Raw genomic sequence first — 24227 nt, forward strand, 5'->3', positions numbered from 1 at the left:
AACTATACTACATCTCTGGCCTACATTAGCCTACCTCAGTCAGTAGGCTGTGTATAAGCGCCGAATCTTCCGGTTATAATCTCTTTATATCTCACTCTGGTAATACTGATTGCACAGGTTCAGGTTGCGTCTTAGCTCGTTATGCCACTGAACTAAAAGTTCAAGAACTTTGTGTATTATTGCAGAACATTCTCAATTCTGTGTACATATCAACGTCATAATGATACCAATGGCAACGCATTTTGGGTGGAATCCTAACTCCAAATCCGCGCGCGTAAATCTTGCATTCATGTCAATGGGAAATTGATTCGATTTACACGCGGATCTCGAGTTAGGATTCCACTGCAATACACATTTAAGTTTAAGTTCATTTGAATTTATAGTGCATTTTACCCACAATATACGGCTTACACAAAAGTAGCCTACAAGACAAATACAACATTTGAAAAAACATATTGCATAGAATCAAATTTGGGGATATACAGGGTTTTTTTCTTTATAAAGTACATTACAAACATAAAGTCTCATAAAGTACATTACAAATACGAAACAATTATTAGTCATATTTTTTATTAGTAATAATAATAAGTATTTTATATTTAATACAAAATAGATTAAATGGTGAAATTGGTGTGTATAAATATATAAAACTTGACTCATAATCCGTATAGTGCTGTTTTTGGAGTAATTACTAATTACTAGTAATTACTAGTGTGTGCGGACTGCGCTCCCTGTCCCGTCTTTCTGCTGTGGGGCAGCGGAGCACTCTGCCCCATCGTTGCGAGGGGAACAAAGTGAGCGTGTTTGGCGTAAGCAGGAAAAACCTCACGCAAATTATATTGGGTATGAATTCTGCCTAGCAACAGGTGGCGAAAAACTATTAAACGCTAATGTCGTTAACGTGGTCTGACATGACAGGAAATAATCATAAAGCAATTCAGTTCATCTACTGTACGTCTATCGCTAATGCTAGCTAGCTAAAGTTTTCACAATGAATCGTGTAGATTATTTGTTGACCATGCGGTTTAGTACATTGCCTTTGGAAGAGAAGTTGGAGATAAAACGTTTAGGGCCAACAGGAATGGTTTGACAAAAAGAGATGGCTAACCGCTACCACCTCGAAACATGCGCTGTTCTGTTTCCCATGTATGATTTTTGGTGGAGACTATGTGGGCATCGGCTGGATTCAAAGACATTATACATCTGTCAGAACAGAACAGACACCAGCGACTGAACGGCCTTGACATGATTTCCATTGAAAATGCATTGATCCAGGGACAGATGGATTTCAACAGTAAAGTCATCGAGAGGTTTGCTGAAGCAACGAACCGCCGCGCTACTTTCCTATTCAAGTGAGCAGGTCTGTTTGGACATGTATGACAAATGGACAATGCGCCGTTCACTGTAGACTATATTGCTTTTGTTTTGTAGTCATTTTAAACGTTATACTACCTGTGATATAAAGTGGAGGACTAAATGTTACGTATAGGCCTAATATCTAGACAGTTGATGGGCACACTTGTTACTTGTTGCTTTCAGAACCCTGGACTGGGCTCGGGCTGTATATTCATATAGTTCCGTTAATTAGCCTAGCCTACTTTCCGTGATTTAATGTGACTTTTGTAGTGTGTTATAGCCTCTGCACTGATGATATTTATTTCACATTTAAAATAATACAATTGATAAAACCTGATTAAACTTTCCTACAAGTTAACGATGTGCCGAATGCTTGTATTTTGATTAAACATGCAAGTTATTGAAGACACGTGTCTGTCTCATCTTTTTACTTTGTTGCAGTATAGGCGTTCTGTGTCGCGCTGAAGCGTATGAAGTGTATTCAGTTATGGGGTTTACTGTACATACTTTTTCTCTGCACTGTTCCTGCTGCAGAGGATGCGTAAACGATTTTCCCATGTTGTTTTTTGGTTGTGGTCTGTGTTTATACATTTAGGCTATTAGTTGTATCCTACTTTTCAGTTTTACAAGTCAAATCTTATGACAGATGAGATGGCACTTCAACCGATAAAATGCAGGTACATTTTGACTACTGCTGCACTACGATACCCATAGATAGACCCAATACATTGGTAACTGCACTACTTATACAGCTCATATACTGCTTATACTGTTCATACTGCATTCTATATTTATTCTGCTTATAATGTTACTGTTAATACATATATTGCTTATACTGCACTACTTATACTGCTCATATACTGCTTATACTGCACTACTTATACTGCTCATATATTGCTTATACTGCTCTACCTGTATATATTGTTCACATTGCACTTTTCTGCTTTTTTGCACTTCTGGTTAGACGCTAACTGCATTTCGTTGTCTCTGTACTTGTACTCTGCACAATGACAATAAAGTTGAATCTAATCTAACACCTATTTATTGTCATGTTTTGATGGCATGTTGTTCATTCTCATGTTATGATTTAGTTTGTGATTATACACACGTTTTTAGCGTGATGATAGAGACCCACTACCAGACGAGTACAAAACATGCACAAGTCACATGCAAATCCCTGCCCTGCAGACGACAGACAACAACTGTCTCTGTACAACTAGTCCTGGACCTCCACTATTAGACAGATACAAAGAGAGCAGCATACAGTAGCAGCAGAGCCCAGAGGCAAGGCGAGGCAAGGCAAGGCAAGGCAAGTTTATTTATATAGCACATTTCATACACAGAGGCAATTCAAAGTGCTTTACGTAAAATAGATAAAAAGGAAACAGCATGAACATTTTTTTTGAATAAAAACGCATAAAAGACATAAAAAAAGAATAAAAGTCACAGTGCATTTTAGGGTCACAGTGCAATTATTAGCGCCAATTTAGTTTCAATTTAAGGCAAAAGCGAAGCCCTTTTTTTTTTTAAGCCCATTTTTGAAAGTAGCCAGTGTTGAGGCTGATCCTAGATCTATGTGTAACATAATAACTGAGAGACCTGCAGCAGGGCATGTCCTCATCACTGGCTGTCTGCTTTGAGCTGGTTGTCGTTGGACTCCTGGCAGCGGAACAGCAGCTTGAGTTTGATGGGCCGTATGGGCATCAGAGTGTTCTGTAGGTCCATCTCAATGGGGATCTGGTGAGAGTTGACACACAGTTAAAGTATGAAGGAATGAGTAAAACAGATGTTAGCGTTACACTATGAATGTTACCTAATACAGTGTCACTGTTACGTTCGGGTAGCATTGCACTATAAATTCAAATAAACTCAAACTCCTGGACAACCTCTCTTGGGTCGACATACATTATGAAGTCTCGAGGGAGTTTTGCAGAAATACAAATAGCTTTTTTTTAAATCTCACACTTCCATCATTTAGTAGGTAGCCTATACTGAGGATGATTGGCGCCTAGTACTGAAAAATGCAATCTGGGAAATTAAATGGGGAGTACATACTCATGCAGTACGCAAGTACAGAATTGTAGTATGGGGGTTCAAACCCGGGTCTCCCATGTGGAAGACACAAACGCTACTATTAAGCCAAGAGGACATCCTCAAGGTCTGAGGGCGACACTTCAGTTTACATGTCTCAGGCAGGGCTACCTCATCACCCGAGTGTGATTCCAAAATCACCTCTGCTACATATAGAAACGCAACAAAGTCATAGGTACAAAATTATATTTACAATCATTGTATCATTATTTTGTTTCACCTCTGTCTCTTTGCAGACGGTGAAGTTGAACCTCTGTAGAATCTCCACCATCGCCAGTTTCATCAATACCAGAGCGAATCGCATCCCGATACAGTTCCGTGGGCCCAACCCGAACGGCATGTAGGTGTATGGGTCGATGCTCTCCTTGTTCTCCTTACTGAACCTACACACGGAGAGTTCAGAGGAGGAGGGGTTAAAGAACATATCAATTAAATCACAGTAATATGATGGTTATACATGGTTGAAGAAACCTGTTTGTGTTTGGTCGTCGCATTTAGGTTTGTTTTATGGTTGTTTGTGGAACACTGCTCTTATCGTTGCTGTTGTGATTGATATTGTGGTTGTGGTTAAGATGTGGCCCATTACCTCTCTGGTTTGAACTCCTCTGGGTCTTCCCACACATCGGGGTCACGGTGCAAGGTCCAGATGGGTATCATGACGACCATACCCTTGGGGATGGTGATGCCGCAGATCTCAACAGATTTCTTGGCGACTCTTTCAAGTCGATGGGGTACAACCTGAGAGACTCGTTGATCACGCTGTCTAGATAGTCCATCTGCATCAGAGCCTCGTACTGGATAGGAGCCTGCACAGGGATATTACACTCACATGAGCACTAGTGATTGGTCGTTCACGTAGCCGTAGCCCAGAACTAACTCTTTTTCGTCGCAAATCTGAAGAGCTGTTAGTTTTTTGTGTTTTTTTGGGGGGAAATGAACACAGTACTATACTTATTCTAATCTGCATAGCCTAATTTCATGACACCCGCATACAGAACGCCATTACTTTCAATGTACATGTGTAATAGTGTCTTGCTTTTTTGTTATACATGAATAAACCAAAAAATCGCTAAATAATGTTATCTTGATAGTTAGAAGAAAATACATTTAGATTCCACTGAACAATGTAAATGATAGATGTACACAAGGATCAATCAGAAGTCAAAATGCCACTAAACTGGGCTGCTTTTAGTGGATTGACTGCTTGGAATACTGAATGTGCTATAGTCTATTATTTCCTATCACAGTCGACAGACTACAAGAAAACTGTCAGGTGGTTCAAATGTGAATAACTTGGTATCCATTCCATTAACTGTGGCCGGGCAGCACCGAACAGCCCAGAGAACATTACCATGGTGCTTTTGAATATTAGGTCCCTATCTGGCAAAACCTTTATTGATCTTATCTCAGAGCGAAAGCTGCACTGTAATGTTTTTATCTGAAACCTGGCTAAACATGAATGCATGTCAGTCTATTAGAAGTGGGGAAAAATATATTTTCACTCTATTATTTATCTAGCCATGTCGCTGAGCAGATGAGAATTTCATGATGAATATGAATATGAATAGTACACCATCAACAGCTTCCTCCTGTGATAATGATTTAGCAACCAGCTTCAACACCAAACTAAGGGCAACTATCGACTCTGTAGCACCAGTCAAACTGAAAAAGGCTGTGGCCAAATTTAAAAGAATTTGCAGAAAGTCTGAGCGGACAAAAACTGCAGGTCCACCTTGATATTCTTCGAGAGCATCTTTCTGCTTTTAATAAGGCAATAAAAAAACGCCGAGACAGACGGGATCATTTCTCAAAATTGATAATGAATCATAACAACTCAAACAGTGCTCTTTTCAACGATTGACAGCCTTATAAATCCCGCCCACAAGACACCTGGTGATCTGCTCTCCACCTACAAATGTGAGGAATTTGCAACATACTTCTGAGATAAGAGAACCAATATTAGGTGAGGAGGATCACTCAGGCAAGACCTGAAGATGTGTTTGATGACTTACCCCACCTTCCACCACATGGAAGCACTATGAACTCTTTTGCAGTGGTCATACAGAAATGCTCAGCAAAGTGGGGGTCTGTTCATCTGCACCTAAAACTACCATGGTGAAACCCCTCCTGAAGAAAAGTAACTTAGACTCTTCAGTCCATAGCGATTTTAGGCCAATCTCCAACCTTCCCTTTTTAAGCAAAAAAATAATAATTCTTGAAAAAAAGGTGTTCAAACTGTTAAATAATCTCCTTATTCCCATTTGACATGTTCCAATCTGGCTTTTGTGCCGATCATAGCACTGAGATAGCACTATGTTGTTAAGTTATTAACTAGGTTCTTAATGACCTTAGAATTAATTAATTAATGCTGATGCCAAAATGCTCTTTGTCCTTGTCCTGCTGGACCTGAGTGCAGCTTTTGATACTGTGGACCATGATATCCTTATTGATAGACTTGAGAAGTGGGTTGGCCTCTCTGGTCCAGTTCTTAACTGGTGTAGGACCAACCTAACTGGCCATTTTGTTTCCCATTGGTGACCACACCTGTGGGGTTCCTCAAAGTTGAATTTTAGGGCCTGTACTCCTCGTCAGTGTCATCAGGAAGCACAATATTAATTACTGCAGTTACGAAGATGACACCCAGCTGTACATTTCTGTATCACCCAACAATTTCAGTTTGATTGATTTCCTGGTGAAATATGGATGTCACAGAACTTCATACAGCTCAACCAAGATAAGACAGAGGTACTAGTCATTCGAGCAAAAGCCGAAAGAGAGAAACTGTCTGCACACTTAAAGACACTACTTACAGTAACACTAAGCACCAGGCAAAAAAACAAGGTGTCACCATTGACTCAGATCTTAATTTTGAAACCCATATCAAGAATGTGACTAAAACATATTTGTATCACTTAAAGAAGAGTAAGTAAGTTTGTCGGAAATCTGCCATCGTGGAGAAATTCTGTCTGAAGTTGTCCAAACAACAACATCCTCCCTAATAATAATATATCCCCCCGAAATGAACTTGCAGTGTTGGACATTAGCTGTTGTGTTTCTGCATGCGCACACGATTGGGAGAGGCAGCCACCAGAGAAAGGTCAGTCTACTCCCCTAGAACACCCCTGGCACTAACAACATGTTTATATGCAAACCGAATGTCAGGTAGGACACTGCATTTTAAAAAGCGTGTTTTCCGAACCAAAACAGCGTTCGTAAATGAAATATTTATTCATAAGGGATTTATTATAAGGGATCTTGTTCCCTGATCGCTACCGATTAAAGATAGTCACTACAACCGTTAGGAAGCTTTTAGAAAGCTTGAATATTACATGGACCTTTACAGAACACAGCTGTAAAGGTGCAACCTTTCCTCTCCCAGGCTGACACTGAGAGACGAATGCATGCTTGTATTACTAGCAGCCTTGATTACTGTAACACTCTCCTGTCTGGTCGACCAAAGAAAGCTCTTGGCAAATGATACAAAATGCAGCAGCACGTGTCAGATGGAGAGCACATATCACACAAGTCTCTGCACTGATTACCTGTTAGTTTTATAATTTATTTTAAGATACTTGTATTAGTTTAGAAATCACTCTATGGTCATGCACACCACTGCATGTCAGACATGCTTTTAAGGTATATACCCTGTAGATCCCTCAGGTCCTCAGGTACTGGCCTTTTAACTATTCTGAAGATTCCAACAACACCTATCTACTTCCTGTTTCAAATGAATAATACTGGGCAGAGGTCTGCACAGGGATGCTACAGACACATTAGCACACTGCAAAATACTGTCACCTATCTAACCATCTGTAGGAGTCTGCAGTGCACAGGGGTTACACACTCATCAGTACCCTCTAAAACACTGTCACTATCATATTTCCTGTTCCACATGAATAGTACTATATAGGAGTCTGCAGAGGGGTTACCTTGTTGGGAAACACAGTGTCTATCTCCTCCTGCAGCTTGGTCATGATGTGAGGGTTGGTTGCCAGATTGTAGGCCAGGAAGGACAGAGAGCTACTGGTGGTCTCATAGCCAGCAAAGATGAACATCATTGCCTGGGACAAGATCTCATGGTCACTCAATCCTATGATGATGGAGAGAGGGGGAGAATGAGAGGGAGGAGAGGGAGAGTGGGAGAAATGGGGTGGTAGGTGTGAGAAAGGGACGAAGTAGAGTATTTCCACGGTGTGTTTGTAGGTATAGGTGTTTGAGGCAGGTACTGTATGTGTGTGTGTTAGATGCTAGTATACAGTGTGTATGTGTGTGTGTGTGTGTGTGTGTGTGTGTGTGTGTGTGTGTGTGTGTGTTTAAGGCAGGCACCTTTACTCTGCTCCTCTCCCTTTGAGTTGCTGTCTTTCTGTGAGTCTATCATCAGCTGCAGGAAATCTACCCGACTCTGGAAGCAGGCTTACGTCAGATCAAAATCACATGAGAACTACCAGATGCTACCAAATCTCTACAATTGTATTACACAATACTGGCTGAAGATCGTATATTTGATCAGTTATATTTACATACCTTCCTGGTGCTAGACACGCGATTGGACTTGATCTTCTGAAAGACAGCGTAGAAGAAATCTGTGACCGAGGCAGGGAATAGGGATACCTCCATGTTTGCCATAACAGGACCCATGAAGGGGAAGAATGCTGGACGGACAGGAAATGCCACGGTTACAAACAGGAACAGGAAATACCATGATACGTGACTCCAATCCTATTCAATGCACAGCCCTGTCCAGAAACAACTCCTAGGCTCTATCCCTAGACACTTCTGTATCCAATCCACTCAGATCTCCAAGTGTCCAGCATTTAGGAACTAGAGGTTGGTTCTGGACAGGGCCCATGTGTTTGTCAAATGAGTAGAGCGCAAACCATTGGCAGTGTGGTTTATGTCAGTCTAATCAATAAAATCGATAGCTTCATTTATTAAGCACAAAATGACTGAAAGCTATATGGGGGCAGTTGTACCGACTGTGAGGAACAGTGGGCTGAAGATGTCAAACTTGAGCATTTTCTTGATGTTGGTCACAAAGGGGTCGGAGGGGTTGTGGAGGGAGTCGATGTCGACACTGAATGAAGTACTGACGACCACATCCATACTGTATGGTCCAAAGAACCTGGAACACAACCACACAATCTCTGACCACCAGAATCACAACCACAAAATTAAAGGGGGAGTTCACTGAAATTACAAATTCACCTTATCGTCTCGGAGATAAATACTCACTCCTTTAGTTCAATGGGCTCATCGTTATCAGCCGTCTTCTTCAGATTGCTGACCAAATTACCAGAGTGCTGCTTCATGATCCTGAGCATCTGAGTTGGGAAGGATACATGGAAAAATATCATGATTGATACGTGGATTAATATGTGCAAAACATATATTAATATCATGTTTGAAACAGGAATTATTTTAATGTTTATATAGCCTGAGAATATACATCCATACAGGATACATTATGTATATAGTCAAAAAATAAGTGACTCCAAAGATGAACTATTATTCTATACTCTGTCATCTGACCACTGAACTTATCGAAGATAAGATCAAATATACTTTATTGTCCCGGATGAAAATTTGTCTTGGATTAATTAATTAAAGTTGCTGCTTCACACAACAACAAACAACAATGAATACACACTATACACATAGTACAAATCACACACACACTCTCACACACACACACACACACACACACACACACGCGCGCGCGCGTCAGAGTTGTCAGTCATTCATTTATTTGTGTTGTATAAAGGAATGAATGAAAGAAGGAGAGGAGAGATGGGACTGTACCTCTTTGATCCGCCCACTGGTGAAGGAGGGAGACAGGACACTGCGGATCCGTCTCCATGCATCATCCTCAGCGATAAACACGGCGTCATACAGAGGCCTGTTGAGATAGATATTCTAGAAAAATAATAATAATTATAAACTGCAAGATTAACATACTATTAATAATGCTATAATAACAATGATATTATCTATTTAAGGAGCCCTTATGTTTTTTTCCCCATACAACAACTTCAATTTAGCGTATTACCCTCCTGTTAGTGAAAAGGGAGTTGCATTCCTTGATGAGGATGGTTTTGATCATGGCTGTGTCCATGATACACAGGATGGGCTGACGGCCATCATAGATCCTACAGACCAGCAAAAACAAAGATAGCCTCAATTCTTCGTGGCATTGATTCCACAAGATGTTGGAAACATTCCTTTGAGATTCTGGTCCATGATGACATGATTGCATCACTCAATTCCTGCAGATTTTTCAGGTTCACTTTCAAGATGTGAATCTCCCGTTCTACCACATCCCAAAGGTGTTCTATTGGATTCAGATCCTGGGAAGGCCACTGAAGAACACTGAACTCATTGTCATGTTCATGAAACCAGTTTAAGACAACTTTTGCTTTGTGACATTATCATGCTGACATTATCATACTGGAAGTAGCCATTAGAAGATGGGTCAATTGTGGCCATGAAGGGATGCACATGGTCAGCAACAATACTCAAATAGGCTGTGGCATTCAAGCGAATATACCGTAGATAGAGACAGACAGACCCATCACAGATCCTGCACTCTTAGAAAAAAAGTGCTACCTAGAACCAAAAAGGGTTCTTCTTCCACTCTCCCTTTGAAGAAACCTTTTGGGTTCCATGTAGAACCCTTTTCCACAGAAGGTTATACAGTACCGTGCGAAAGTAATGGGACAGTGAAGCATTTTTTCTTCTTTTTGGAGTTGAAATGAGAACGTAGAGATTCTCATCTTTTATTTGATGTTATTTGTGTACATATTGGTTTATCATTCAGAAATTACAACACTTTTATGCATAATCCCCCTATTTCAGGCTACACAAAAGTGATGGGACAATTGGCTTGACAGGTGTGTTCGTCAGGTGTGTTCCGTCACATAATTTGTGCAGTCTGCTATTGGTGTCTTGTCAACATGAGGACCAAAGAGATGTTATTGAAAGTCAGGGAAGCCATTATGATGCTGAAATATCAGAAAAAAATGAAACATTAAAACCTTAAACCTACCAACATCAACAGTTTGGAACTTCATTAAAAGGAAAGAAAGCACTGGTGAGCTAAGAAATCGCAAATGGCAAGGAAGACTTCCAGTGGATAACCTTAGAATGCTCACCATAATTAAAAAAAAAACAAAAAAAACAACAACTGCCCCATAGATTAGGAACACTCTCCAGGAGGTAGGCGTCAATGAGTCAGAGACTACCATCCGCAGAAGACTTCACCAGCAGAACTACAGAGTCTACACTGCAAGGTGCAAACCACTACTCAGCCACAAAAACAGGCTGGCCAGGTTACGGTTTGCTAAAAAGTACCTAAAAGAGCCTGCAGAGTTCAGGAAAAACATGTACCGGAGAAAGTGTGGAGAAAAAAAGGAACTGCCCAATATTCACAGCATACCACATCATCTGTGAAATATGGGGGAGGGGGTGTTATGCCTTGGGCATGTATGGCTTCCACTGGAACTGGCTCACGTCTCCTTTGATGAGGATGAATTCGGAAGTGTTCAGAAACATCTTGTCAGTCCAAGTACAAGTTAATTGCTCCAAACTCATTGGACGGCATTTCACCATACAGCAGGACAATGACCCAAAACATACTGCCATAGCAACTAGGAAATTATTCAGGGCCAAAAAGTGAATCCTATAGAATCCTATAGAACATGCATTTAATTTGCTGAAGAGGAGGACAAAACATCCTAAAAAAACAAACAACAATCGCTACAATATAGGTCTGGCAGAGCATTACCAGAGAAGATACCCAGCGTCTGGTTGGGTCAATGGGTCACAGACTTTTGCACTTTTGCATACAAAGGATTGGGGACCAAATACTAAACATGAGTGCTTAATTTGGACATTTGCATAATGCAAAAGAAGAAAAAATGCTTGTCCCATTACTTACGCAGGGCACTGCAAATGGAACCCATAAGAGTTATTCAACCAAAGAATCCTTTTAGAACCCTTTTTTTCTTTATTTTTTTAATTACATTTTTGCCCTTTCAATGACATGGAGGGAAGACACAATCACTTCCGATTTGAATTCTGACGTGTCGTGGCTCCTCTTTATTCATGCAGTTTGAGACGTGCTCAGAGGCAATATAGGAGCCTCAACCAATGAGAATCCAGGATGTTGTCAAACATTGGCAACGCACAAGTTGTGTTTGGGACCATACTACAGAATACTTAAAAGCTTAAAACTTAAATCGCTCAATAACAGATTCAAATTATTAATGTGGAAGCATGAAATTGTTGCTTGGGCAGTGTACTTGCATCAAGACAGATCATTTGTCTTGGTGTATGAGACCATTTCGTCGGTTGGATCGTCTGTGTTTGTGAAAATCGCACAGTGTCCGCCTGGTTTAAGAGTGTATACTGTAGACACTGAGAGATATATATATCCATCATAGTTAACAATAACCAGGATCAGTTTAGCAGACTCACCCCCACAGTTTCCCATATTTCTGGAATCAAAATTGGTGAAACCACCCTGGGAACAAAAAAACTAAACAAAAAAATAGCCAGTTCATAAATGCTTGTCATAAACCTGAATTATGGCTTAGTCTATGATGGCCCTTTTCCACTACAGACCGGCTCCCACTCCTCTCTTTTCGTTTTCGTTCAAAAGCTTTATTGCCCATTTTTCTGGGTAAAACAATTCATATTCAGCTCCCATGGCTTTCACCACAACAACACACATCATGGATGAGTCTACAATGTTGTTGTTTATGGGCTTAATCTCTACAAACCTTCTTATATCCCATTATCGTCCCGAGGAAAGGGATGGGTTTAGGACCAGGAATGCCTAGTTTTTTTAATATTCCATATGGCCAGTATCCATACCTGGTCAGAACAAATATAAATCAACAATCTGACTTGAAACAAAAGCAAAACGATCAAGTCATAGGTATCATTGAAACTGTTAGATAACTGTAATTATCAATACTATCATTTGTATGTATTATCACAACTAACTAACTAACAAATAATATTTTTTATTAAAACTTCTTACACTACGATCAGAGTGATGAGTAAGGCAAGGAGAGTTCATGTCTCGGTGGAGAAGTACGGAAGGTAACCCATCTTTACAGGTTCAATCGCTTCTTCTGAGTAACCCCGGACACGTCTGCTGAAGTGATTATTTTATCCCATCATGACACCTGTGTTTCAGATCATGAAAGAGTATGTGAGAGGTGAAGTTGAAGCCATGGCTAGTGAATGATTGAAAGGGGATCCCTGCGCAGAGGGCAACACTCAGTGATGTTATTGTCGGCCTTTATCTTAACATCCTGCTAATAGTTGCTGCCTGTTTGATCCCTATCGGGTTTTAATAGTTTGCAGACCCATTGAATCAAGAAGGACTATGGGGCAAATATTTTTGGGCAAATATTTTCTTTCGAGTAATACTGAATTTTACATATTTGAACTCCTCTAAAAATGTGTTATGTTCTTTACATGTATGCACTTGTTTTATATCATTGGCTCCTAAAAACAGAATTTCAAAATACTAGTTCAAAACACATCACATATTACAGTAATGAAGCAACTGATTAACATGAATACAGTGCTCTTCATAAGTATTGGAAAGAGGAAGCATTTTCTGTTCTTTTAGCTCTACACTTGGATTTGAAATCAAACAAATATTATGGGGTCAAAGTAGAGATTCTCAACTTTAATTCAATGGGTTTTTAAAAAAACATTTGTAAACATACTCCCACTATTTCAGGGCTTCAAAAGTATCATATAATGTCCAAATAAAGTACTAATGTTTCGTATTAGGTCAACAATCTGCCTGAAGTCTGCGACCCCACCAGGCACTATCCACTATCCACTATCCACTATCCACTATCCACTCATCTTTAGAAAATCATTGACATTTCCACATGGTATTGTGTCATAGAGTAGCTTCCCTACAGCAATATTATCTTGACATTGGGATCCTTTGTCCAAACCATATTTCAGGGTGTATGTTTGGTTGCAGGGGCCCAGGCTGTGCTCTCTGACTGCTCCAACTGTAGTAGACCCTGCAGTGAGGAAGAGGTCAACATGCTGCAGTACCGTCAGCCAATCACACACAAGAACCAACAGATCGCTAAGACCTCCATTGAACCATGCACGCACGCACACACACACACACACACACACACACACACACACACACACACACACACACACACACACAAACACTGTCTCAACAGCCCCTTCCTTCACTCTCACTCTCTCTCTCTGTAGGTGGGTCAGGCTGCGTATTCAGCCTCTAAGGGGGGTATTGTTGGGATGACTCTACCCATCGCCCGAGACCTGGCACCCATGGACATCTGTGTGGTCACCATCGCACCCAGTCAGTAAACACACACACATACATACGCACTCTTTCACACACTCCTCCCCCCCCCCTTCCTCTCCATATCAGACAACCTCTCTCTCCCTCTCCTTAGGTTCTGTTCTCCACTCCTCTCCTGGCGGGTTAACCTGAGAAGGTGCGTTCATTCCTGGCCCGCCAAGTGCTCTTCCCCTCACGCCTGGGAGACCCTGCAGAGTTTGCCCACCTGGTGACATCACTGGCTGAGAACCCCATGATCAATGGAGAGGTCATCAAACTGGATGGAGCTATCCGCATGCAGCCCTGAGAGAGAGTGAGTGTGTGTGTGTGTGTGTGTGTGTGTGTGTGTGTGTGTGTGTGTGTGTGTGTGTCTGTGTGTGATCCAAGGTATACCACTGTGACAGCTCCGATGTGTGTGTGCATGTGAGGTGTGTGTTCATGTCTGGTACTCCAAGCGCTGCTGTACTGTACGCTCCATGCAGTTTTGTTTTGTTTTGTAAACTGATCCAGTAATAAACTTCTAATGAGTCTGAGTCTCTCCTCCTCTGTGTCTGTGTAAAGTGAGGTCAGTAGGAGCTAATAGGACAAATGAAACAAGAATGAGCCTTATGAGGCAAGTGTACCTTCATTTGTCCTATTAGAAGTGAATAGAACGCCTGGACACAGGAAATGCTAAATGCTAAAGTTCTCATAACATCACACCTGCACCAGTGTGTAGCTTTATGTACATGTCATCCACAACATTTGAGTGAAGGGAAAGGGACACATTTCTTTTGGAATGGAAAGGAGTCGAGGTACAGTATCTTGGTATACACACGTTTGCTCCAGTTTTGTACCCATTGACTGTGACCCTGTTTGTGTAAGAGGCTAGGGCTGACCCATTCTGATTCAAGATGTTTGTGTAAAAAAGGTATTTATTGCATATATTGTCCACTAAAAAGCAGATGATGGTACAAGTGTAAGGGACCAAGTGCTCCAACCTCAGTCTAGCCTGAAGATCATTCCATATCTAAGGAGCACAGCAGCTAAAAAGTTCTTCTCAATTCTGTAATCACTTGAAGGACATTAAATAGTAACAAGCTGCAAGTTTGATCGCCACTAAGTCGCCATAAAAGCAATGATGTGAGGTAAAATGGGAGTTTTAAAAGAACTGCTTCATATACAGATGAAATCCAATGATAAGCCCTTCTCAACGTCAAAGAATCCCAACCCACAGACTGATACAAAAGACAATGGTGGGTACAGAAAACATGCCTACAAATGAACTGCAGAGCAGAGTGATAAATCGGGTCTAGTGGTTTAAGAATTGAGGCTGTCGTGTGATTTTAAATTGTGTCACCATAATCACGGACAGGGAGGAGCATTGCCAAGACAATCTTCCTCCTATTATCAAAGGTGAAGCAAGACATTTCTTTACAAAACAAGTACAAGTCTAACTCACAAACTCTTGATCACTTTTTCAACATGTATTTTAAAAGTGTATCATCTATGTAAATGCCCAGGTACTTATAATGGGGAACTTGTTCAGTTTGGGTTCTTTTCAGGGTACAAATATGTTGATCATTGAAATCAATATTATGGCATATAGAGAAAAACATAACAGACCTCATGCATACCTCTTCAAATTAAGGTTTACCCAGATTGTTTCTAATCTAACCCATGTGCATACATGTGCCATGTTTTTTCTTCCTCAACTTGTAAATGTAAAAAACACAAACACCACCACTTTGTCTTTTTGTGGTGTTAGGAATACAGACCTCACAGATAAAAAAGTTTTGATAAAGGTCATAAACCGAAACGTCGACACAATAAATAAGCAGAGGTAACAATCGTGTGTGCAGGAGTATTCATTTTTTACATACCTTTTCTTCCTAAACTCATCATCACTCAACATAGTTTACAGCTATGCAACTTGTAAAATACAGCATTTCAAACATGACACACAGTTTGCCTTTGAATATGACTTTAATGAAAGAGAATTGAAACGGCAAGTGTAGTTATAGTGGTAGTATGCAGGGTAGTTATTGTGGTAGTAAGTTTGGGATAGTTGTGGATTTCCAGAATTGTCTCTGTGTTGAAATATCTGAAAGAGAAAAATTGTCTTATCATTTGTATAGATAAAATCTAAATTATTTTGAGGTGATTTGAGAAGCCAAAATGATCATGCTTAGAATGCACTGTAAGCAGATAATGGAGGGCATACCTGTATTTTGTTTCCCTTTATGGAAAGCCCTCTCCATGCTCTCTCTGGCAAACTCCAGGTTCGCCGCCATTACTCTTTTCTTTTCAGTCTTCTCCTTCTCTCTCTCCATTTCTGTCTTCATCCTCTTCACGACATCTTCTGTAATCTTTGTCATCAACTCTTTCACTTCCCTCTCCCTCCTTTCCACCATATTATTTATCATCCCATCCATCTCTTCTCTCATGCGTTTAACGTCATCTTCTTTCTCCTTCAGGATTTTCTCCATCTCTTTCTCGACCACTTCTACTCTCTTCATTGCCTCCAACTCCTTTTTCACCCATTCAATATCCTTTTCTTTCTCCTGTTCATTCCTGTTTCTCTGTCTCTCCTCCTCTGCCCATTTCATCACCTCCATCCTCTCTTTCACTTGTTTCACCTCCATTTCTTTCTCCTCCAGGATTCTCTCCATCTCTTTCTCGGCCTCCTCTACTCTCTTCATCGCCTCCAACTCCTTTCTCATCCATTCAAAATCCTTTTCTTTCTCCTTCTCACTCCTGTTTCTCTCTCTCTCCTCCTCTGCCCATTTCATCACCTCCATCCTCTCTTTCACTTGTTTCACCTCCATTTCTTTCTCCTCCAGGATTCTCTCCATCTCTTCTACTGTCTTCATACCCGCCTCCATCTCCTTTCTCATCCATTCAATATCGTTTTCTTTCTCCTTCTCAATCTTCTCCTTCTCCCTCTCCATCTCTGTCTTCATCCACTTCACGACATCTTCTGTAATCTTTCTCATCTCCTCTTCCACTTCACTCTCCCTCCTTTCCAACATATTCTTTATCACATCCATCTCTTCTCTCACGTGTTTAACGTCACATTCTTTCTCCTCCAGGATTCTCTCCATCTCTCTCTCCATCTCTTCGACTCTCTTCATCGCCTCCAACTCCTTTCTCATCCATTCAAAATCCTTTTCTTTCTCCTTCTCACTCCTGTTTCTCTCTCTCTCCTCCTCTGCCCATTTCATCACCTCCATCCTCTCTTTCACTTGTTTCACCTCCCTTTCTTTCTCCTCCAGGATTCTCTCCATCTCTCTCTCCATCTCTTCTTCTCTCTTCATACCCGCCTCCATCTCCTTTCTCATCCATTCAATAACCTTTTCTTTCTCCTTTTCAATCTTCTCCCTCTCTCTCTCCATCTCTGTCTTCATCCTCATCTCCTCTTTCACTTCCCTCTCCCTCCTTTCCACCATATTCTTTATCATCACATCCATCTCTTCTCTCACACGTTTAACGTCGCATTCTTTCTCCTCCAGGATTTTCTCCTTCTCTCTCTCCACCTCCTCTACTCTCTTCATCACCTCCAACTCCTTTCTCATCCATTCAATATCCTTTTCTTTCTTCTTCTCATTCCTGTCTTTTTCTCTCTCCTCCTCTGCCCATTTCATCACCTCCATCCTCTCTTTCACTTGTTTCACCTCCATTTCTTTCTCCTCTAGGATTCTCTCCATCTCTCTGTCAACCTCTTCTACCCTTCTCTTCATCACCTCCATTGTTTCGGTCTCCTTCTCACTCATCTTTAATCTCTCTTCGCTCTTCTTTACCTCCTTCTCTCTCTCCTGCACCACCCTCTCTCTCTCCTCCACCTCCTTCTCTCTCCTCTTCATCTCATTTCTTGTTTTTTCCATCTCCCTCTGGAAAGTCTCCTCCATCTCCTTTGTCACTTTCTCCACCTCCTCCACCTCTTTCGCCTTTATTTCCAACTGGACAATCCTCTCCTCCAAATCCTTTTTGTTATTTTCCTGCGTCTTTTGAATGCGACTGAGTATTGCATTGCATTCATTCACTTTCTCAGTGTCTCTATCCAACACTTTCCTCTTCCTCTCCATATTATCCTTAAGATGGTTGACTATCTTCCTCTTCCTCTCCACCATTTCTCTGTCCTTGTCCACCATTTCTCTGTCCTTGTCCACCCTCTCTCTCTCCTCCTTCAGCCTCTCCTTCTCTGCATCGGTGTGCTCCTTCACCTTATGCAGAAGGTTTTGGGCTCCCTCCACCTCTTCCGCTCTCTCCTCCATCTCCCTCCTCCAACCCTCCTTCTCTTCCTTTCTTTCTTTAGCCACTCTGGCCCTCTCTCTCGTGTGCCTGGCCCGTCTTGATGTCCTCTGTGGGAGTGGGGTGTAGGCTGCGAAAGCTGCCGGTCCTGCTGCCTCCATCATCAGGGCAGCCTGATCCTCTTTACACTCCTGTGGACATACAGTGAACACACTACAGGTGCAGTCTCGAGAATGTCTCTATGAATGTATTTGTCTTTTCTGAGTATAAAACCATTCAATTGTCTCCAGTGATCTTTACATATTGTCTATGTTTAGCCATCCTGAATGGGGTGAGTGGGTAGTTATCAAATACAGTAGCATAGGGCTTTGAAACTTCCTGATGGAGATGACAGACACAATGACAGGGAAACGTCAAGAAATATGATTGCGTTAGATAACAGGCTTCCCTCGCAAAGAGATTGCAGTACCTCACAATGTTCTCAAGAATAGGCTGTTGCGTTCCCAATTTCCCAAAAGGGGCTCTCTAGTTTTGCCTTTAAAAAAGGCCTACATCTACCTTTTATTCAACATATCCGACACAATTTATATTGCAAATCATGTAGGCCTGTACAGTAAGTAATTGTAGGCCCTTTGCAAAGTCAACTTACGACTTACTTAAGGAAAGGTCCTGTCGATTAAGACCTATTAGTGCCAACTATGTTTGGTTATATTTTAGATAGGGCCTACCTGAAAACATCAAATTAACCATTTTGGTATTGTTCTGTCAATCATCTTTCTTCGATAGTCCATCCTCTATAGGTTATTTATAAAGCTGTCTCGTTTTAATGTTGATCTTTAAAATGGTTGATTTTGCAGCCCCATTTCTCTCTGTAACAACGATTGAGCTCGTCCCGTTTCACTTTTTAGGCTGTTACGCTGCTCTTTCACTGACAAACAGCTGTTTTTGGAATTGCGCGCTCACCGAAATTACCGCGATTTGACTTGATGTTGGGATCAAACTGTCTGCCGAGTCGGATGAATTACTTCCCAGAGATCTAACAACAAAGAGTAGCCAATTAAGGGTATTTCTTTGCAGTAGGTCTAGGTCCTGATTGTGGGGGAAATGTTGCTTTGAATTGTAGGCTACTTTGACTGGACGATAACATACGAATACAAACAAGTGTACAGTAACATGTTGTCACCACGGATGATAGAGCTTGATTTGATTAAATTTGATTAATTTTCAGCCCTGCTTCTTACAGCTTTGCGTTTACTTGAAGGCAGTTCACGGACTTGAGGTAGGCTGAAAATATACAGGAGCTTGTCGGCCTAGTGCTTATGCGATTAAGGTAGGGGGGATCTGCGCGAAGCCCACACATCGTGTCGCTCACCGGCCCCGCAGCCCACAGATCGACCGGCCCACCAGCAGCCATGGCACAGCCCTTTACACAACATTTAGGCAGCACCCCCTCTCGAAAGATACATCCTACGTCCTTGGACATTTGGCCCAAGTATTGGGGCAATTTAATGTAAAGTATTCCCGTTTATTTAAACTAAAATAGAGCAAGGCAAACTTACCTGCGGCGGGTCCCACCAGTTTTTCTCCATTGTGTTGAAATGTAATTGAATCTATTTCCACTAATGAGCGTACCACATTACAAATGACAATCAGCAAAGGCTATTTGACAACAACTGGAGGTTCAAGTGACCAAAGTGACTTTTACATAAATTTACGTCATTGCTAGCAGCGTCATCAAGACAACAGCATTATGACGCAGGAGATATTTATTTGATTACAGATATGCTCATGTTGTTTCTTGGAAAATATACGTCGTTGGGATTAATCATCATCATATTATTAATTAATAGACAAAACACAGACATAGATATAGGTATATAGATCAGTGCTAGGGGCTCGGGGTCGTTTCTGGACATGGCCCTCCATTGTAATTTACATTTACATTCATGGCATTTAGCAGACGCCTTTATCCAAAGCGACTTACAACAATACATTTGTTTAAGTAATTGAATCATCTATCCAACAGTCATCATAAGACAAAGTAATCAATGCTCACACCAGGGGCCATAGGCAGTCGGCTATTTCATTTTATTTGTATTAGCAGGAGAGAACTTGTACAAGGGGGGTAGCGGGGATGAAGAGGTCTCTGGGTGGGGTTGGGGTTAGGGTTAGTATAGGGGGGGGGGATAAATGGAAAACATACTCGTGGTTCAGGTATTAACTGCCAATGAACTTAGTTGGAACAATACAAATTACAATGTAAAACAATAACAATATAATATCAACATTTCAGTATTATATCAAAATAATGATTTAGAAATATGGTACAACCTGTGAGCTGCCTGGTTGCCTTGGCAACGGTAAACTACAGCGCTGTTCATCAGCGGTTCGGACTCTGGCTCTAACCGTCTACCTTCTCTTAACCGTTAGGAGAAAACGAAGAAAAACAAAGAAAATGTAAACTACAAAACACTCTAACATTAAATCCTACACATACATCTGTATCAGTGGAGTCAGGCAAACGTTACACCAGACTCCCTTCGACATGTTTTGTCAAGTGTCATTTGACAACAACCACTCATCGTAAACGGCAAGCTAGTGCTAACTCGTCCTCGTTTAGGATACCAAGCTAGCGCAATTACCGCTAACAGACTACAAACTTCATATGCTACTATGCCTAACGGTACACTAAATAGAAAGCCTACATTAATGACAAACTGTATTAATGCTTATGCTTAAGAATAAATGGAAAACACACTAGTGAGTCGTCTGGTCCTCAGTCTTTACAGGTATTAACTGCCAACTGAAGAACGCAGCGCAAGCCACAGCTTATATACCCGCAGGTGATCTAGTGCCTTTTATACTCCAAATAGAAATGCGTGAAATTGAATGGGGGGAGTCTGTAAACATGCAAGATAAAGTGCATACATATAAAATAACACATTTGGGCGATTCTTCAACTACAGGCACTTTTGGCCTTGTGAACTTGAGGGGAAAAAAAATGTTCAAACCTAATTGTCACAGTCTAATAGGTTAATATAAGTAGTCTAGTTTCATGATCCATAAGAGAACGCACTAACATTACAAGACAAATTGATGTTTTTTTTTACATATTGTCCGACCCGCATTGAACAAATGTAATTTCCATCATATGTAAACATTTGATTATTATTTAAAAAAAGTATGATATACATAATTTCTCAACAGTGTAAGACCACTTTCACACATAGTTTTACCAGTTTATACCTATATTGCAATTACCATACATTTGTGGATTAGGTAAATTAATTGAGATGAGGACCAAACACAAAGCTTACATCAACCACAACCTGAAATATAATATTGGATTGGTTAGATACATTTCAGGAAATAACTACTTGTGTTATTACATTAAGTGGAACATTATCCCATAAACTATGCAGAAGTTTTTAATGAGTGATTAGAATTTTGTAACTGGGTCATTTCTGGGTCATTTCTGGGTCAACCCCTCTTTCTTTTTTCCTCAGGTATCTCTCCCTGTCTCTTTTCAGTCGCTCTTCATATTTGACAGGGTCCTCTTTTATTCTGTCCCTATAGGCCTGAGACCTTTCTGCAGAGAGGTCCGTGGCATCTTAAAAATAGATGAAAATGCATTTCAACAAATATGCATTTGAATAAAACATTAACATTGTACATTTTAATAAATAAATTACACATATGTAGCCTCACAATCTATGAATTGCACCTTGTAAGCATAAATGTAATTTCAACCTCACCTTTGTCATTTCCACCCAAGAAGGTAATGTGTTGGAAATGACGGAGGTGGAAATGACATTCTTACAGTATTTTGTAAAAAAATCCAAGCTAGCATCACAGATTAGCTATGAATTGGTACCTAGCATTTCATGCATGCAAAATACATCTATGTACGTTAAAAAATCGATTTATTTACAAACTCAATTGATGTTACGTCATGTTTGGAAATGACATACAATAAAAATATTTTCATTTCAAGCAATATTTACCTTGAGTTTTCTTCAAAAGTTGGTGAAGAAATCCAAAATATCCTCCATATCAGACATGTGCTGTGATGTAACTGTTCATCTCCATAGAAACTACCCAAACCATCTTTCACACAAACCTTTTAAAGGGACATTACAGTGTTGTGGTGGAAATGATGGCAATACTGTGGGACAACTACATTTTGTATATAAAATCACATAAATAGTTGTTTGACCTTAAATACCCCAATTATGTGTTGATTATTTTACTGATACTTTATTCAGTCACATTTAAAAAAAATAGATAAATCATTTTTTTACACTTCATTTTCATTATTGAAGATCAGAAGTCTGGGTGTGGGACAGGCACAAAACAGCAATATTTGCATCTATAACGATGTTGAAAAAGGTGAAAAAATCATCATAGACTACCGGTAAAAAGTTCCTAAAGTACTTTCATTGTAAAGATAACTATGAAAGTGTGAATATTCCCTTTTTTTTTTTTTTTTTTATAAAATATGATCAAAGGACATGAAAGTGCCCGTAGTCTAAGAATCGCCCATTTACGTAAGTGGCCAATTACATATAAATATCCTATGTGCCACATAAACAGTGGAAAAAGCAGTGAAGCCCTTAGCAGACATAGGGGAAAATGTACAGTATATACAAACATGTACAGGAGCAGGACGTATTGTGTCTCTGTTAACACAGTTGTGTCATGTGTAATTGTGTTAAATGATCCATAATAAGTGCTGTCCAGTTTCCTCTATATTATATATAACATGGTGAATAACTCTTCAGATATTTCTTTAAGGCCAATATCAGATATATCTGTCAAGCTCTAATTACAATGAGCTGTCCTCCCATTTCTACCTCCATCAGCCTCCTGTTGCACAGTAATGAGTGATAAAGACACCTGATGACAAGGATGAGAAATGTAAAGATCACGGTTTCATCCAAGGCCCATCTACCTTTCATTCAAATTATGCTAAGATTATTATCATTGGTGATTTTAACCTACATGTGGACAATGAGACTGACTCGACAGCCATGGATTTGATGAATCTCTTGAATTCTACGGACTTTATTCAGTGAGTTACTGGGCTCACCCATAACCACTGCCACACCCTGGACCTAGTGATTACAAAGGGTCTTACTCCTGTTGCATCCTCTTTATCTAGCCATGTCGCTGAGCAGATGAGATTCATGATGATGAATATGAATAGTACACCATCAACAGCTTCCTCCTGTGATAATGATTTAGTAACCAGCTTCAACACCAAACTAAGGGCAACTATCGACTCTGTAGCACCAGTCAAACAGTTTGATTGATTTCCTGGTGAAATGCATTGCGGACATATGGATGTCACAGAACTAGTCATTGGAGCAAAAACCGAAAGAGAGAAACTGTCTGCATACTTAAAGACACTTCTACTTACAGTAACACTAAGCACCAGGCAAAAAACAGAGGTGTCACCATTGACTCAGATCTTAATTTTGAAACCCATATCAAGAATGTGACTAAAACATATTTGTATCACTTAAAGAAGAGTAAGTAAGTTTGTCGGAAATCTGCCATCGTGGAGAAATTCTGTCTGAAGTTGTCCAAACGACAACATCCTCCCTTATAATAATATAACCCCCCGAAATGAACTTGCAGTGTTGGACATTAGCTGTTGTGTTTCTGCATGCGCACACGATTGGAAGAGGCAGCCCTCAGAGACAGAAAGGTGAGTCCACTCCCCTAGAACACCCCTGGCAGTAACAACATGTTTATATGCAAACCGAGTGTCCAGGTAGGACACTCCATTTTAAAAAGCGTGTTTTCCGAACCAAAACAGCGTTTGTAAATGAAATATTTATTTCAAGGGATCTCGTTCCCTGATCGCTACCGATTAAAGATAGTCATTACAACCTTTAGGAAGCTTTTAAAAAGGTTGAATATTACATGGACCTTTACAGAACACAGCTGTAAAGGTGCAACCTTTCCTCTCCCAGGCTGACACTGAGAGACGAATGCATGCTTGTATTACTAGCAGCCTTGATTACTGTAACACTCTCCTGTCTGGTCGACCAAAGAAAGCTCTTGGCAAATGATACAGAATGCAGCAGCACGAGTCAGATGGAGAGCACATATCATACAAGTCTCTGCACTGATAACCTGTTAGTTTTATAATTTATTTTAAGATGATTGTATTAGTTTAGAAATCACTCTATGG

The 24227-nt window shown here is 40.5% G+C and overlaps 4 pseudogenes across 4 annotated transcripts in view; all 4 read right to left on the minus strand.

Annotated features, from left to right (window-relative positions):
• LOC310801558 overlaps positions 1–2969 on the minus strand; it is a 70073-nt pseudogene extending 67104 nt beyond the window's left edge. The window contains exon 1 of the transcript in view: positions 2956–2969. The product of the transcript in view is annotated as an uncharacterized misc_RNA (transcript). The remainder of the gene's footprint in view (positions 1–2955) is intronic.
• LOC310802306 (cytochrome P450 3A27-like) overlaps positions 1–24227 on the minus strand; it is a 230779-nt pseudogene that overhangs the window by 107217 nt on the left and 99335 nt on the right. The window lies entirely within an intron of this gene.
• The window catches only part of LOC310801560 (cytochrome P450 3A27-like), a 75333-nt pseudogene continuing 54082 nt past the window's right edge, over positions 2977–24227 (minus strand). The window contains exon 15 of the transcript in view: positions 2977–3093. The product of the transcript in view is annotated as a cytochrome P450 3A27-like (transcript). The remainder of the gene's footprint in view (positions 3094–24227) is intronic.
• Positions 3617–24227, minus strand: part of LOC310801561 (cytochrome P450 3A27-like) — a 29747-nt pseudogene continuing 9136 nt past the window's right edge. The window contains exons 6-10 of the transcript in view: positions 7972–8099; positions 7774–7849; positions 7377–7537; positions 4034–4253; positions 3617–3830 (exon numbers count right to left, since the gene is read on the minus strand). The product of the transcript in view is annotated as a cytochrome P450 3A27-like (transcript). The remainder of the gene's footprint in view (positions 3831–4033; positions 4254–7376; positions 7538–7773; positions 7850–7971; positions 8100–24227) is intronic.

This window comes from Argentina silus, assembly GCF_951799395.1.
Source record: "Argentina silus genome assembly, chromosome: 3".
NCBI classification, from domain to species: domain Eukaryota; kingdom Metazoa; phylum Chordata; class Actinopteri; order Argentiniformes; family Argentinidae; genus Argentina; species Argentina silus.